The 14,550-nt window shown below is 35.7% G+C and overlaps 1 protein-coding gene across 21 annotated transcripts in view; it reads right to left on the bottom strand.

Annotated features, from left to right (window-relative positions):
- LOC138758568 (cAMP-dependent protein kinase catalytic subunit alpha-like) overlaps positions 1 to 14,550 on the bottom strand; it is a 361,343-nt gene that overhangs the window by 27,613 nt on the left and 319,180 nt on the right. The gene's annotated exons all lie outside the window — the stretch shown is intronic.

Below are 14,550 nucleotides of genomic sequence, written 5' to 3'. Positions count from 1 at the left end.
ATAAGGTGTTTCCCCTCCCACCTCCATAAGGTGTCATCCCCCCCACCTCCATAAGGTGTTGTCCCCCCACCTCCATAAGGTGTCATCCCCCCACCTCCATAAGGTGTCCCCCCACCTCCATAAGTTGTCGTCCCCCCCACCACCATAAGGTGTCCTCCCCCCCCACCCCACCCCAGCAGCACAAGGACAGCTTCTTCCCCGTCTCCGTCAGATTCCTGTATGAACAATGAACCACTGACGTGACCTTACTTTGACCTTTTCTTGAACTTTAAAAAAAATTATTTTGTAAGGTGGTTCAAATAATGTTCGCTCTGTGATGCTACTACACATTTTGTGACATGTTCATGACAAATAAAATTGTGACTTTGATTCTGAAGAAAATAAATGTATAAAATAAATTGAAAACATAAGGTGCTTTAGAAAAATTTAACGAAATAATATTTCAATAAAATGCTGTTGACTCCATTCAAATGAATGGGGCCAATGCTAGGTATGTCATATATGACCAAGGTAAACTCAAGGCAGCATAAGTGGTTAGCGCAACGTTGTTATAGTACCAACGATCGGAACCCGGGGTTCGAATCCCACGCTGTCTGTAAGGAACTTTATCCCCTGAATGGGATTTCCCTGAGGGCTCTGGTATCCTCCCACCTTTCAAAACGTAGTGGGAGTGTAGGTTAATTGGGTGCAATTGGGCAGCATGGGCTTGTGGGCTGAAATGGCCTGTTTGTGTGCTGTATGTCTAAATTTTAACATTTTTAATTTAAATTTGAAAAAATGTGCCAGATACAAAGTGCATCTTTTTTGTGCACCATCCAAATCAAGTCCAAATTCTTTGTTTTTTATGTTACTTAGGAGGAAGATCTCTGGGTTTTTTGGTATATTGTTTTCTGTAATTTTATTTAATATCTGGTTTAGATCTTCCCAAAATTTTTCCACTTTCTCAAATGTCCAGATTGCATGAATTGTTGTTCCCACTTCTTTTTTACAATGAAAATATCTGTCATATACTGTTGGGTCCCATTTATTTAACTTTTGAGGTGTAATGTATAGCCTGTGTATCCAGTTATATTGTATCATACGTAACCTCGTGCTTATTGTATTTCTCATAGTTCCAGAGTATAACTTCTCCCATGTTTCCTTCTTTATCTTTGTTTAAATCTTGTTCCCATTTTTGTTTAGTTTTACCATTTGTTTCCTCGTTCTCCTTTTCTTGCACCTTAATATACATATTTGTTGTAAATTTTTTGATTATCATTGTATCTGTAATCACATATTCAAAATTACTTCCCTCTGGTAACCTCAGACTGCTTCCCAATTTGTCCTTCAAGTAGGATCTCAGTTGGTAGTATGCCAACACTGTATCTTGAGTTACATTATATTTATCCTTCATTTGTTCAAAGGATAGTAATTTATTACCTGAAAAACAATTTTCTATTCTTTTGAGCCCTTTTTTCTCCCATTCTCTAAAGGAAAGGTTATCTATTGTAAAAGGGAATAACGGATTTTGCGTCAGTATTAGTTTTGGTAATTGGTCATTTGTTTTATTCCTTTCTACATGAATCTTCTTCCAAATATTGAGCAGATGATGTAATACTGGAGAACTCCTACGTTGTACCAATTTTTCATCCCATTTATATAATATATGTTCAGGTATCTTCTCCCCTATTTTATCTAGTTCTAATCTAGTCCAATCTGGCTTTTCCCTTGTTTGATAAAAATCTGATAGGTATCTTAATTGTGCGGCTCTATAATAATTTTTAAAGTTTGGCAGTTGTAAGTCTCCTTGTTTATACCATTCTGTTAATTTATCTAGTGCTATCCTCGGTTTCCCCCCCTTTCCATAAAAATTTCCTTATTATTTTCTTTAACTCCTTGAAGAAATTCTCTGTCAAGTGTATTGGCAATGCCTGAAATAGGTATTGTATCCTTGGGAAAATGTTCATTTTAATACAGTTTATCCTTCCTATTAGTGTTAGTGGTAAACCTTTCCAATGCTCTAAATCGTCCTGTAATTTTTTCATTAGTGGATAATAATTGAGTTTATATAGATGGCCGAGGTTTTTATTTATTTGTATACCTTGGTATCTTATTGCTTGCATTTGCCATCTGAATGGTGATTCCTTCTTAAATTTTGAGAAATCCGCATTATTCATTGGCATTGCTTCACTTTTATTTGCGTTAATCTTGTAACCCGACACTTCTCCATATTCCTTCAATTTCTTATGTAATTCTTTTATTGATAATTCTGGTTCTGTTAAGTATACTATAACATCATCTGCAAACAAACTGATTTTATATTCCTTGTCTTTTATTTTTAACCCTTTTATTTTATTTTCTGTTCTTATCAATTCTGCTAGTGGTTTTATAGCTAACGCGAACAATAAGGGTGGTAGTGGGCATCCCTGCCTTGTTGATCTACTTAAATTAAATTGCTTTGATATATATCCATTTACTGTCACTTTTGCCAATGGCCCCTTATATAATGCTTTAATCCAATTAATATAGTTCTCTGGTAAACTGAATTTTTGCAATACTTTGAATAAATAATTCCATTCTACTCTGTCAAAGGCCTTCTCTGCGTCTAAAGCAACTGCTACTGTTGGCGCTTTACTCCCTTCTACTGCATGAATTAAGTTAATAAATTTACAAATATTGTCTGTTGTCCGTCTTTTTTTAATAAATCCAGTTTGGTCTAGATTTACCATTTTCGGTACATAATCTGCTAATCTGTTTGTTAATAGTTTAGCTATTATCTTATAATCTGTGTTAAGTAATGATATTGGTCTATATGACGCTGGTGCGAATGGATCTTTCCCTGTCTTTGGAATTACTGTAATTATTGCTGTTTTGCATGAATCTGGGAAGCTTTGTGTTTTGTCAATCTAGTTGATGACTTCCAGGAGGGGAGGAATTAATAAATCTTTAAATGTTTTATAGAATTCTATTGGGAATCCATCCTCTCCTGGTGTTTTATTATTTGGTAGTTTTTTTATTATCTCTTGTATTTCTACTATTTCAAATGGTTCAGTTAATTTATTTTGTTCCTCTATTTGTAATTTTGGTAGTTCAATTTTAGTTAAAAATTCATCTATTTTGTCTTCTTTCCCTTCGTTTTCAGTTTGGTATAATTGTTCATAGAATTCTCTGAAGTTTTCATTAATCTCCATTGGATTATATGTGATTTGTTTGTCTTTTTTCCTTGATGCCAATACCATTTTCTTAGCTTGTTCTGTCTTAAGCTGCCATGCTAGAATTTTGTGCGTTTTTTCCCCTAGATCATAATATTTCTGTTTTGTCTTCATTATGTTCTTCTCCACCTTATATGTTTGTAGTGTTTCATATTTTATTTTTTTATCTGCCTATTCTCTTCTTTTAGTTGTGTCTTCCTTCATTGCTAATTCTTTTTCTATATTTACTATCTCCCTTTCCAACTGCTCTGTTTCCTGATTGTAGTCCTTCTTCATCTTGGTTACATAACTTATTATTTGCCCTCTGATGAATGCTTTCATTGCATCCCATGGTATAAACTTATCTTTCACTGATTCCATCTTTATTTCAAAGTACATTTTAATTTGTCGTTCAATTAATTCTCTAAAATCCTGCCTTTTAAGTAGCATGGAGTTTAATCTCCATCTATACATTCTTGGAGGGATGTCCTCTAACTCTATTGTCAATATCAAGGGTGAATGGTCTGATAATATTCTAGCTTTATATTCTGTTTTTCTTACTCTATCTTGCATATGAGCTGATAACAGAAATAGGTCTATTCTTGAGTATGTTTTATGTCTACCCGAATAATATGAATATTCCTTTTCCTTTGGGTGTTGTTTCCTCCATATATCCAAAAGTTGCATTTCTTGCATCGATTTAATTATAAATTTGGTTACTTTGTTCTTTCTGTTAATTTTTTTCCCAGTTTTATCCATATTTGAATCCAAATTAAGGTTGAAATCCTCTCCTATTAATATGTTCCCTTGTGTGTCTGCTATTTTCAAAAAAATATATGGCATAAGCTCTTCGTTAGGTGAATATACATTGAGTAGATTCCAAAACTCCGAATATATCTGACATTTTATCATTACATATCTCCCTGCTGGATCTATTATTTCCTCTTCTATTTTAATTGGTACATTTTTACTGATTAATATAGCTACTCCTCTAGCTTTTGAATTATATGACGCTGCTGTTACATGTCCTACCCAATCTCTCTTTAATTTCTTATGCTCCATTTCAGTTAAATGTGTTTCTTGCACGAATGCTATATCAATATTTTCTTTTTTCAGTAAATTTAGCAGTTTCTTCCTTTTGATTTGGTTATGTATTCCGTTAATATTTAAAGTCATATAGTTCAACGTAGCCATTTCATACTTTGTTTATCTTCCCTTTCCGTTTCCTGATCATCACCTTTCCTTCTTATATGCTTTCTTGTTTTGAACACTTTATAAGACAACATTTCTAAAACATCAAACATTTTCCTTATTCTCCTATCTAAAACTTCTTTAACCCCATTCTCCCCTCCCCCTCCTGAGTTGCCCTTTATCCCTTGTCGAGCAACCACATCTCCCCTCTCCATTTGGATTTGCGAATTCACTCGCAAGCGTCAACTGATTTTGCAGTGACCGTAACTCCTCCCCACCCAGCCCCCCCCGGAAAAGATTTCAATTTTCATATGTAACAAAGGTCACTCTTTTAATTCCCTCCTTACTTCCTCTATTCCCTTTTATTCCCTTATTAATTCTTATCTATACTCTATATATTTTCCTCTAAATACGGATACAGTCATGTACACACATATATCCATACACACCTATATATATATAAATATATATATATATATATATATATATATATATATATATACACCCATATACACACATACATATAGTTCGTGGTCATTTTTACTCTCATTACATGTCTTCATCTCTCTGCTTGTTTTGTAGTTGTTCTGCAAATATTCGTGCTTCCTCCGGATCCGAGAATAGTCTGTTTTGTTGTCCTGGAATAACTATTTTAACTACCGCTGGGTACTTTAACATAAATTTATATCCTTTTATCCATAGGATCGTTTTTGCTGTATGGAACTCCTTCCTCTTCTTCAGGAGTTCAAAACTTATGTCTGGGAAAAATTTTTTTTGACCTTTGTATTCCAGTGGCTTTTTGTCTTCTCTTATTTTCTTCATTGCTTTCTCCAATATATTTTCTTTTGTTGTATATCTTAAGACTTTTACTAAAATGGATCTTGGTTTTTGCTACGGTTGTGGTTTCGGGGCTAGTGTTCTATGTGCCCTCTCTATTTTCATTTCTTCCTGTAATTCTGGTCTTCCTAGGACCCTGGGGATCCAATCTTTTATAAATTCTCTCATATTCTTGCCTTCTTCATCTTCCTTAAGGCCCACTATCTTTATATTATTTCTTCTATTATAGTTTTCCATTATATCTACCTTCTGAGCTAACAGCTCATGTGCCTCTTTAACTTTTTTATTAGATTCTTCTAATTTCTCTTTTAAGTCCTCTACTTCCATTTCTATGATTATTTCTCGTTCTTCCACATTATCCACTCTTTTTCCTATCTCTGATATGACCATTTCTATTTTATTCATTTTTTCTTCTGCACTCTTAATTCTTCTTTTTATCTTATTAAATTCTTGTAATTGCCATTCTTTCACTGATTCCATATATTGTTTAAAAAAATATATATCCATTGTCCTGCCTTTCCCTTCTTCTTCCATTTCTCTATGTTCTTCTTCTTCTTCTTCTTCCTCTGGGTTGGCCATCTGTTGTTTCCTTATTTTCTTTTTGCTCTCTTCTTTCTTGTTTTTGTTGTTTTCTGTGTTCTCTTCCTGTTGCTGTGTTGCAGCTGTCACTCTCAGCTGTGGAGATCGACTCCTCAGCTGTTCCCCCCTCCCGTCAGTGTGTTTTTTTTCATGCGCATCGCGCATGCGCGGCTCCTCGCGCATGCGTGGTTGCGCACTTTTACTCGGCTCCGCGAGCTATTTTTGTAGTCCCGAGCTTGGGACTTCCACCGACCTTAGGGAGCAGGCTTCTCTCTCCGAGGCAGGCCTCCTCGGACAGGTAAGGCCTTCACCTTCTTCTTCCGACGTTCTTTCTTTTGCTCCTCTTCCGGTTGATTTCGACTTTTCTTTCTTCGCTGCCATTTTCTTCCCACATTTACTTTCACTTTGTTTTAATTTTTATTCTTGTGCCTTTGTGTTTAGTGTATTTTTTTAAAACTTTTCGGAGAGGGTTGGAGTTCCCTGACCGGCCACTACTCCATCACGTGACTCCCCATCCTCTCTAACCTATGCACTACGACCGAGCAACTCTTTGAAATAGTTATTTTGCGAATTCTCTGTAAACTCCCTACATTAACTACAAAACTTCAGCTGCTTGGTTTCCAAGACAGGTCTCTTTTAGCTTCTCTCCCTTAAGATACTAATGAAGATTAAATTCCTTCCCAATATTTTATGTGACGTTGAGCCTTCTGTGAAACTTACTGAAAAATGTTCAAGGCATGATATCAATGTGCATTTATTCTTTAAGCATTTCTAGTCACTGTCTTGCAACATGATTCTAACAGGTTACATTCTGGTTTCTTTTAGCTGACTAATCCCATCTATAATCATTACATCTCTTTTTTTAATTATTTATTTTTCACACTATAAACCATATTGACCAAGATAGATACAGACATTTTTTCTCTTGAATATATAGTGTCATTTTCTCCCCCTTTTCCCCCTCCCTTCCCTCCCACCCTCACCCCCCCTCCCATTCACCCGAAGTTCAATCTATAAGATACATTAAACCCGTTAAACAATGTTGTCACTTAATAAAAATAAACAAGAAATTTTACTGAGTCAGTTCTTTTCGTTATCTTCTCCTTCTGTCATTTTAGGTGGTGGAAGTCCATGGTAGGATTTCTCTATTGTGTTTCATGAATGGCTCCCATATTTGTTCGAATATTGTAATATTATTTCTTAAATTATATGTTATTTTTTCTAATGGAATACATTTATTCATTTCTATGTAACATTGTTGTATTCTCAAGTTGTCTTCTAATTTCCAGGTTGACATAATACATTTTTTGGCTACAGCTAGGGCTATCACAACAAATCTTTTTTGTACTCCATCCAAATTGAGTCCAAATTCTTTATTTCTTATATTACTTAGGAGAAAGATCACTGGGTTTTTTGGCATATTGCTTTTTGCGAATTTATTTAATATCTGGTTTAGATCTTCCCAAAATTTTTTCACTTTCTCACATGTCCAAATTGCATGAATTCTTGTTCCCGTTTCCTTTTTACAGCGAAATCATCTGTCTGATACTGTTGGGTCCCATTTATTTAACTTTTGAGGTGTAAAGTATAGCCTGTGTATCCAGTTATATTGTATCATACGTAACCTCGTGTTTATTGTATTTCTCATAGTTCCAGAGCACAGCTTTTCCAATGTTTCATTCTTTATCTTTATGTTTAGATCTTGTTCCTATTTTTGTTTAGGTTTACCGTTTGTTTCCTCGTTCTCCTTTTCTTGCAGTTTGATGTACATGTTTGTTACAAATTTTTTAATTATCATTGTGTCTGTAATCACATATTCAAAATTGCTTCCTTCTGGTAACCTCAGATTGTTTCCCAATTTGTCCTTCAAGTAGGTTTTCAGTTGGTGGTATGCAAACATTGTATCATGAGTTATATTATATTTATCCTTCATTTGTTCAAAGGATAATAATTAATTTCCCAAAAAACTATTTTCTATTCTTTTGATCCCTTTTCTCTCCCATTCTCTCAAGGAAAGGTTATCTATTGTGAAAGGGATTAGTTGATTTTGCATCAATATTAGTTTTGGTAGTTGGTAATTTGTTTTATTCCTTTCTACATGAATCTTCTTCCAAATGTTAAGCAGATGATGCAATACCGGTGAATTCCTACATTGCACCAATTTTTCATCCCATTTATATAGTATATGTTCAGGTATCTTCACCCCTATTTTATCTAGTTCTAATCTGGTCCAATCTGGTTTTCCCTTGTTTGATAAAAATCTGATAGGTATCTTAATTGTGTGGCTCTATAATAATTCTTAAAGTTTTGTAGTTGTAAGCCACCTTGTTTATACCATTCTGTTAATTTATCTAGTGCTATCCTCGGTTTCCCCCCTTTCCATAAGAATTTCCTTATTATTTTCTTTAGCTCCTTGAAGAATTTCTCTGTTAGGTGAATTGGTAATGACTGAAATAGGTATTGTATCCTTGGGAAAATGTTCATTTTAATACAGTTTATCCTTTCTATCAGTGTTTGTGGTAAGTCTTTCCAATGCTCTAAGTTGTCTTGTAATTTTTTCATTAATGGATGATAATTGAGTTTCTATAGATGGCCGAGATTTTTATTTAGTTGTATACCTAGGTATCGAATTGCTTGTGTTTGCCATCTAAATGGTGATTCTTTCTTAAACTTTGTGAAATCCGCATTATTCATTGGCATTGCTTCACTTTTATTTGCGTTGATCTTGTACCCCGATACTTCTCCATATTCCTTCAATTTCCTATGTAATTCTTTTATTGATATTTCTGGTTCTGTTAAGTATACTATAACGTCATTTGCAAATAGACTGATTTTATATTCCTTCTCTTTTATTTTTATCCCTCTTATTTTATTTTCTGTTCTTATCAGTTCTGCTAGTGGTTCTATAGCTAACGCGAACAGTGAGGGAGATAATGGACATCCCTGCCTTGTTGATCTGCTTAAGTTAAATTGTTTTGATATATATCCATTTACTGTCACTTTCGCCAATGGCCCCTTATATAATGCTTTAATCCAATTAATATAGTTCTCTGGTAAACTGAATTTTTGCAATACTTTGAATAAATAATTCCATTCTACTCTGTCAAAGGCCTTCTCTGCGTCTAAAACAACTGCTACTGTTGGCGCTTTACACCCTTCTACTGCATGAATTAAGTTAATAAATTTACAAATATTGTCTGTTGTCTGTCTTTTTTTAATAAATCCAGTTTGGTCTAGATTTACCATTTTAGGTACATAATCTGCTAATCTGTTTGCTAATAGTTTAGCTATTATCTTATAATCTGTGTTAAGTAGAGATATTGGTCTATATGACGCTGGTGCTAGTGGATCTTTCCCTGTCTTTGGTATTACTGTAATTAATGCTGTTTTGCATGAATCTGGTATGTTTTGTGTTTTATCAATCTGGTTGATTACTTCCAGGACGGGAGAAATTAATAAGTCTTTAAATGTTTTATAGAATTCTATTGGGAATCCTCTCCTGGTGTTTTATTGTTCAGTAGTTTTTTTTAATATCTCCTGTAATTCTTCTATTTCAAATGGTTTTATTAATTTATTTTGCTCCTCTTTTTGTAATTTCGGTAGTTCAATTTTAGTTAGAAATTCATCTATTTTGTCTTCTTTCCCTTCGTTTTCAGTTTGATATAGTTGCTCGTAGAATTCCATGAAATTTTCATTGATCTCCGTTGGATTATATGTAATTTGTTTGTCCTTTTTCCTTAATGCCAATACCATTCTTTTAGTTTGTTCTGTCTTAAGCTGCCACGCTAGAATTTTGTGCATTTTTTCTCCTAGCTCATAATATTTCTGTTTTGTCTTCATTATGTTCTTCTCCACCTTATATGTTTGTAGTGTTTAATATTTTATTTTTTTGTCTGCCAATTCTCTTCTTTTAGTTGTATCTTCCTTTATTGCTAATTCTTTTTCTATATTTGTTATTTTCCTTTCCAACTGTTCTGTTTCCCGATTGTAGTCCTTCTTCATCTTAGTTACATAACTTATTATTTGCCCTCTGATGAACGCTTTTATTGCGTCCCATAGTATAAACTTATCTTTCACTGATTCCGTCTTTATTTCAAAGTACATTTTAATTTGTCGATCAATTAATTCTCTAAAATCCTGTCTTTTAAGTAGCATGGAATTTAATCTCCATCTATACATTCTTGGTGGGATGTCCTCTAGTTCTATTGCCAATAACAGGGGTGAGTGATCCGATAATAGTCTAGCTTTATATTCTGAGAGTTTTCCTAACTCTCCCTTGAATGTGGGCTGATAACAGGAATAGGTCTATCCTTGAGTATGTTTTGTGTCTACCCGAATAATATGAATATTCCTTTTCCTTTGGGTGTTGTTTCCTCCATATATCCAAAAGTTGCATTTCTTGCATCAATTTAATCATAAATTTGGTTACTTTGGTCTTTCTGTTAGTTTTTTTTCCAGTTTTATCCATGTTTGAGTCCAAATTAAGGTTAAAATCCCCTCCTATTAGTATGTTCCCTTGCTTATCTGCTATCTTCAAAAAGATTTCTTGCATAAATTTTTGATCTTCTTCATTAGGTGAGTATACATTGAGTAAATTCCAAACTTCTGAATATATCTGACATTTTATCACTACATATCTCCCTGCTGGATCTATTATTTCCTCTTCTATTTTGATTGGTACATTTTTATTGATTAATATAGCTACTCCTCTGGCTTTTGAATTATACGATGCTGCTGTTACATGTCCTATCCAATCTCTCTTTAATTTCTTGTGTTCCACTTCAGTTAGATGTGTTTCTTGTACGAATGCTATATCAATTTTTTCTTTTTTCAGTAAATTTAACAGTTTCTTCCTTTTGATTTGGTTATGTATTCCATTAATATTTAAAGTCATATAGGTCAACATAGTCATTTCATACTTTGTTTATCTTTCCTTTCCATTTCCTCATCACCACCTTCACTCCTTATACATTTCTGCTTTCTTTTTTTGAACACATTATAAGACAACATTTCTAAAACATAAAATATTTCCACTATTCTCATATCTAAAATTCCTTTAACCCTAATAGTCCCTCCCCTTTCTGAGTTGCCCTTTGTCCCTTGTTGGGCAACCACATCTCCCCTCTCCATTTGGATTTACGAATCTGCTCGTAAGCATCAACTGATTTTGCAGTGACTGCTATTCTTCCTCACCCAGCCCCCCCAGAAAAGATTTTAATCTTCATATATCACAAAGGTCACTCTCTTAATTCCCTCCTTACTTCCTTTCTTCCCTTTCTTTCCCTTCTTAGTTCTTACTTATACTTTATTCTTCTTCTTTATATAGAGTTTGCTGTCATTTTTGTTCTGTTTTGTAGTTGTTCTGCAAATTTTCGTGCTTTTTCCGGATCCGAGAATAGTTTGCCTTGCTGCCACGGGATAACTATTTTAAGTACCGCTGGGTATTTTAACATAAATTTATAACCTTTTTTCCATAGGGTCGTTTTTGCTGCATTAAACTCCTTCCTCTTCTTCAGGAGTTCAAAACTTATATCTGGATAGAAAAAAATGTCTTGACCCTTGTATTTCAGTGGTTTTTTGTCTTCTCTTATTTTTTTCATTGCCTTCTCCAATATATTTTCTCTTGTTGTATATCTTAGGAATTTTACTAGAATGGATCTTGGTTTTTGTTGTGGTTGTGGTTTAGGGGCTAATGTTCTGTGTGCCCTTTCTATTTCCATTTCTTCCTGTAATTCTGGTCTTCCCAGGACCCTGGAGATCCATTCCTTTATAAATTCTTTCATATTCTTGCCTTCTTCATCTTTCTTAAGGCCCACTATCTTTATATTGTTTCTTCCATTATAATTTTCCATTATATCCATCTTCTGAGCTAACATCTCGTGTGTTTCTTTAACTTTTTTATCAGATTCTTCTAATTTCTTTTTTAAGTCATCTACTTCCATTTCTATGGCTGTTTCTCGTTCTTCCACCTTGTCCACTCTTTTTCCTATATCTGTCATGATCATCTCTAATCTGTTCACTTTTTCTTCTGTACTTTTTATTCTTTTTTTTATTTCACTGAATTCTTGTGTCTGCCATTCTTTTACTGTTTCCATATATTCTTTAAAAAAAATATCCATGTACTTGCCCTTCCCTTCATCTTCCATTTCTCTGTGTTCTTCCTCCTCCTCTTCTGAGTCCACTCCAGGATCTGTGTCCTTTACCTCTGTCTCTTCTGGTTTTCTTGTTTGGTTGTTTATTTTATTTTGTTGGGTATTCTTGTTCTTCTTATTTTTATTAACAGTGTCTTGGTGTTGGTCTTCTTCCTCTGAGTTGGTCATCTGTTGTTTCTTTAATTTCCTATTTTTATTCTCTTCCTTCTTGTTCTCGTTATTTTCTATATTTTCCTGTTGAGAGTCTTGCTGTTGTGTTGTAGTTGTCTGTTTCAGCTGTGGAGATTTACTCCTCAGCTGGTCCCCCCTCCCGTCGGTGTTGTTTTTGTCTTCTGCATCGTGCATGTGCTCGGTTGCGCACTTTTCTTTGGCTCCGTGAGCCATTTTTGTAGTCCTGAGTTCGAGGTTTACACTGACCTCAGGGAGCGGGCTTCTCTCTCCATGGCGGGCCTCCTCGTACCGGGAAGGCCTTCACCTTCCTCCTCCGACGTCCTTCCTTCTTCTTTTCTTCCCGTCTTTCTTTGCTGCCATTTTCTCCACACTTTCACTTTCACTTTGTTATGGTTTCTGTGTTAGTGACTTTGTTTTTTCTCTACCTTTTTTTTACTTTTCTGGAGAGGGCTGGAGTTCCCCTACCGGCCACTACTCCATCACGTGACTCCCCCCTCAATCATTACATCTCTGAGGTTAGATGGATACGAGTAGACGTAAGTCTGAAGGAGCCTTTGTCAAAACCGCTACCTTTTTTATTTCAGTCAAAATATATTGGAATATATATTTTGGTGTGTCTGTAGGATGCCTTAAGATTCATCTATGAATTTTTTTTTGTTGACTTCACACATACAACATTACTTATTCTCTGTATTTGAACTTGCAGTATTACAGCACAGGCGGCGTGGTTAGCATAGCGATTAGCACAACTCTGTAACAGCACCAGTAATGCTGTTACAGCACCAGTAATGCTGTTACAGTGCCAGTGACCAGGGTTCAAATCTGATGCTGTCTGTAAGGAGTTTGTACATTTTTCTCACATCTGCATGGGTTTCCTCTGGGTGCACTAGTTTCCTCCCACATTTCAAAATGTACCAGGGTTGTAGGTTAATGGGGTGCAAATGGGCAGCTCCGGCTTGTGGCTGGAAGGGCCTGTTACTGTGCTGTATGTCAAATTATTTTAAATTAAATTAAATTGCCTGGTCTTGCCTCAACATTGTCTAATTGTCTATCTATCTATCTTCCTTCGACTTTGCTTTATTATTTTCCTCTCTATAAGGTCTCCCCCATTCTCACACATAGAACAGAATGTTCCAGTACAGTGCATGCCCTTTATCTCACGATGTTGTGGCAACCTACATAAACCTCCTCAACAAACTAAATCTTCCCTACCTCATACCCATAACCCTCTATTTTTCTTTCATTTATGTGCCTGTCTAAGAGTCTTTTAAACATCGCTATTGCACCAGCCTCCACCACCACCCCTGGTGATGCATTTCAGTCTCTGTGTAAATAAAATAAAACCAAAAAAAAAAACGCCCCTGACATCTCTGCTAAACACTCCTCCCCTCTATTGTACAGATGTCCTTTGGTGTTTGCTACTCTCACTCTGGGAAAAAGGCACTGGCTGTCCACCCTATCCTTGCTTCTCATAATCTTGTATTCACCTCTCATCCTTCATTGCTCCAAAGAGAAAAGTCCTAGGTCTTGCTTAGCTTGGATATGTTCTCCATTTCCAGAAATTTCCTGGAAAATCTTCTTTGCACCCTTTCCATAGTTTCCACATCCTTCCTGTAATGAGGTGACCAGAACTGAACACAATATTCCAAGTGTGATCTCACCAGACTTGGATAGAATTGCAACATTACTTCTCGACTCTTGAACTCAATCCCCTGACTAATGAAGACCAGCATCCCATAAGCATTATTAACTACCTTATCAACCTGTGTGGCAACCTTGATAGATCTATGGACTTGAAACTAAGGCCCTCTGATCTCCCAGCATCCAACCATTAACCATGTACTCTGTGTTCATTTAGCCTTCACATTCAATCTGCTATTTTTCTGCCCAACTCTGCATCCTGCATGTAAATATCCTGTTGTAACCTACAACAACCTTCTACACTATCCAGAATATCTCAAACCTTCATGTCATCAAACACTCATCAACGTCAACAAAATAGAGAGGGGGAGGAGTCACGTGATGGAGTAGTGGCCGGACGGTGAACTCCAGCCCTCTCCAGAAAAGTCGGAAAAAACAAAGGAAAACACAAAGGCACAAAAATAAAAATTAAAGAAAAGTGAGTATAAAGGTGGAAAGAAGATGGCGACGAAAAAAGAAAAATCGAAATCAACGGTAAGAAGAGAGGAAGAGAAGACAACGGAAGAAGAAGGAGAAGGCCTTACCTGTTCGAAGAGGCCCGGGGTGGAGAGAGAAACCCACTCCCTCAGGTCGGTAGAGAGTGGACTACAAAAATGGCTCGCTGAGCCGAGTAAAAGTGCGCAACCGCGCATGCGCAACTCCTCGCGCATGCGTGATGCGCATGCAAAAAAACACACCGACGGGAGGGGTGACGAGCTGGGGAGTCGATCTCCACAGCCGGCAATGACAGCTGCAGAACACCTGCAGCA

Source organism: Narcine bancroftii, chromosome 3 (genome assembly GCF_036971445.1).
Source record: "Narcine bancroftii isolate sNarBan1 chromosome 3, sNarBan1.hap1, whole genome shotgun sequence".
In the NCBI taxonomy this organism is placed as follows: Eukaryota; Metazoa; Chordata; class Chondrichthyes; order Torpediniformes; family Narcinidae; genus Narcine; species Narcine bancroftii.
This window is presented reverse-complemented; position numbering and strand designations above follow the sequence as displayed.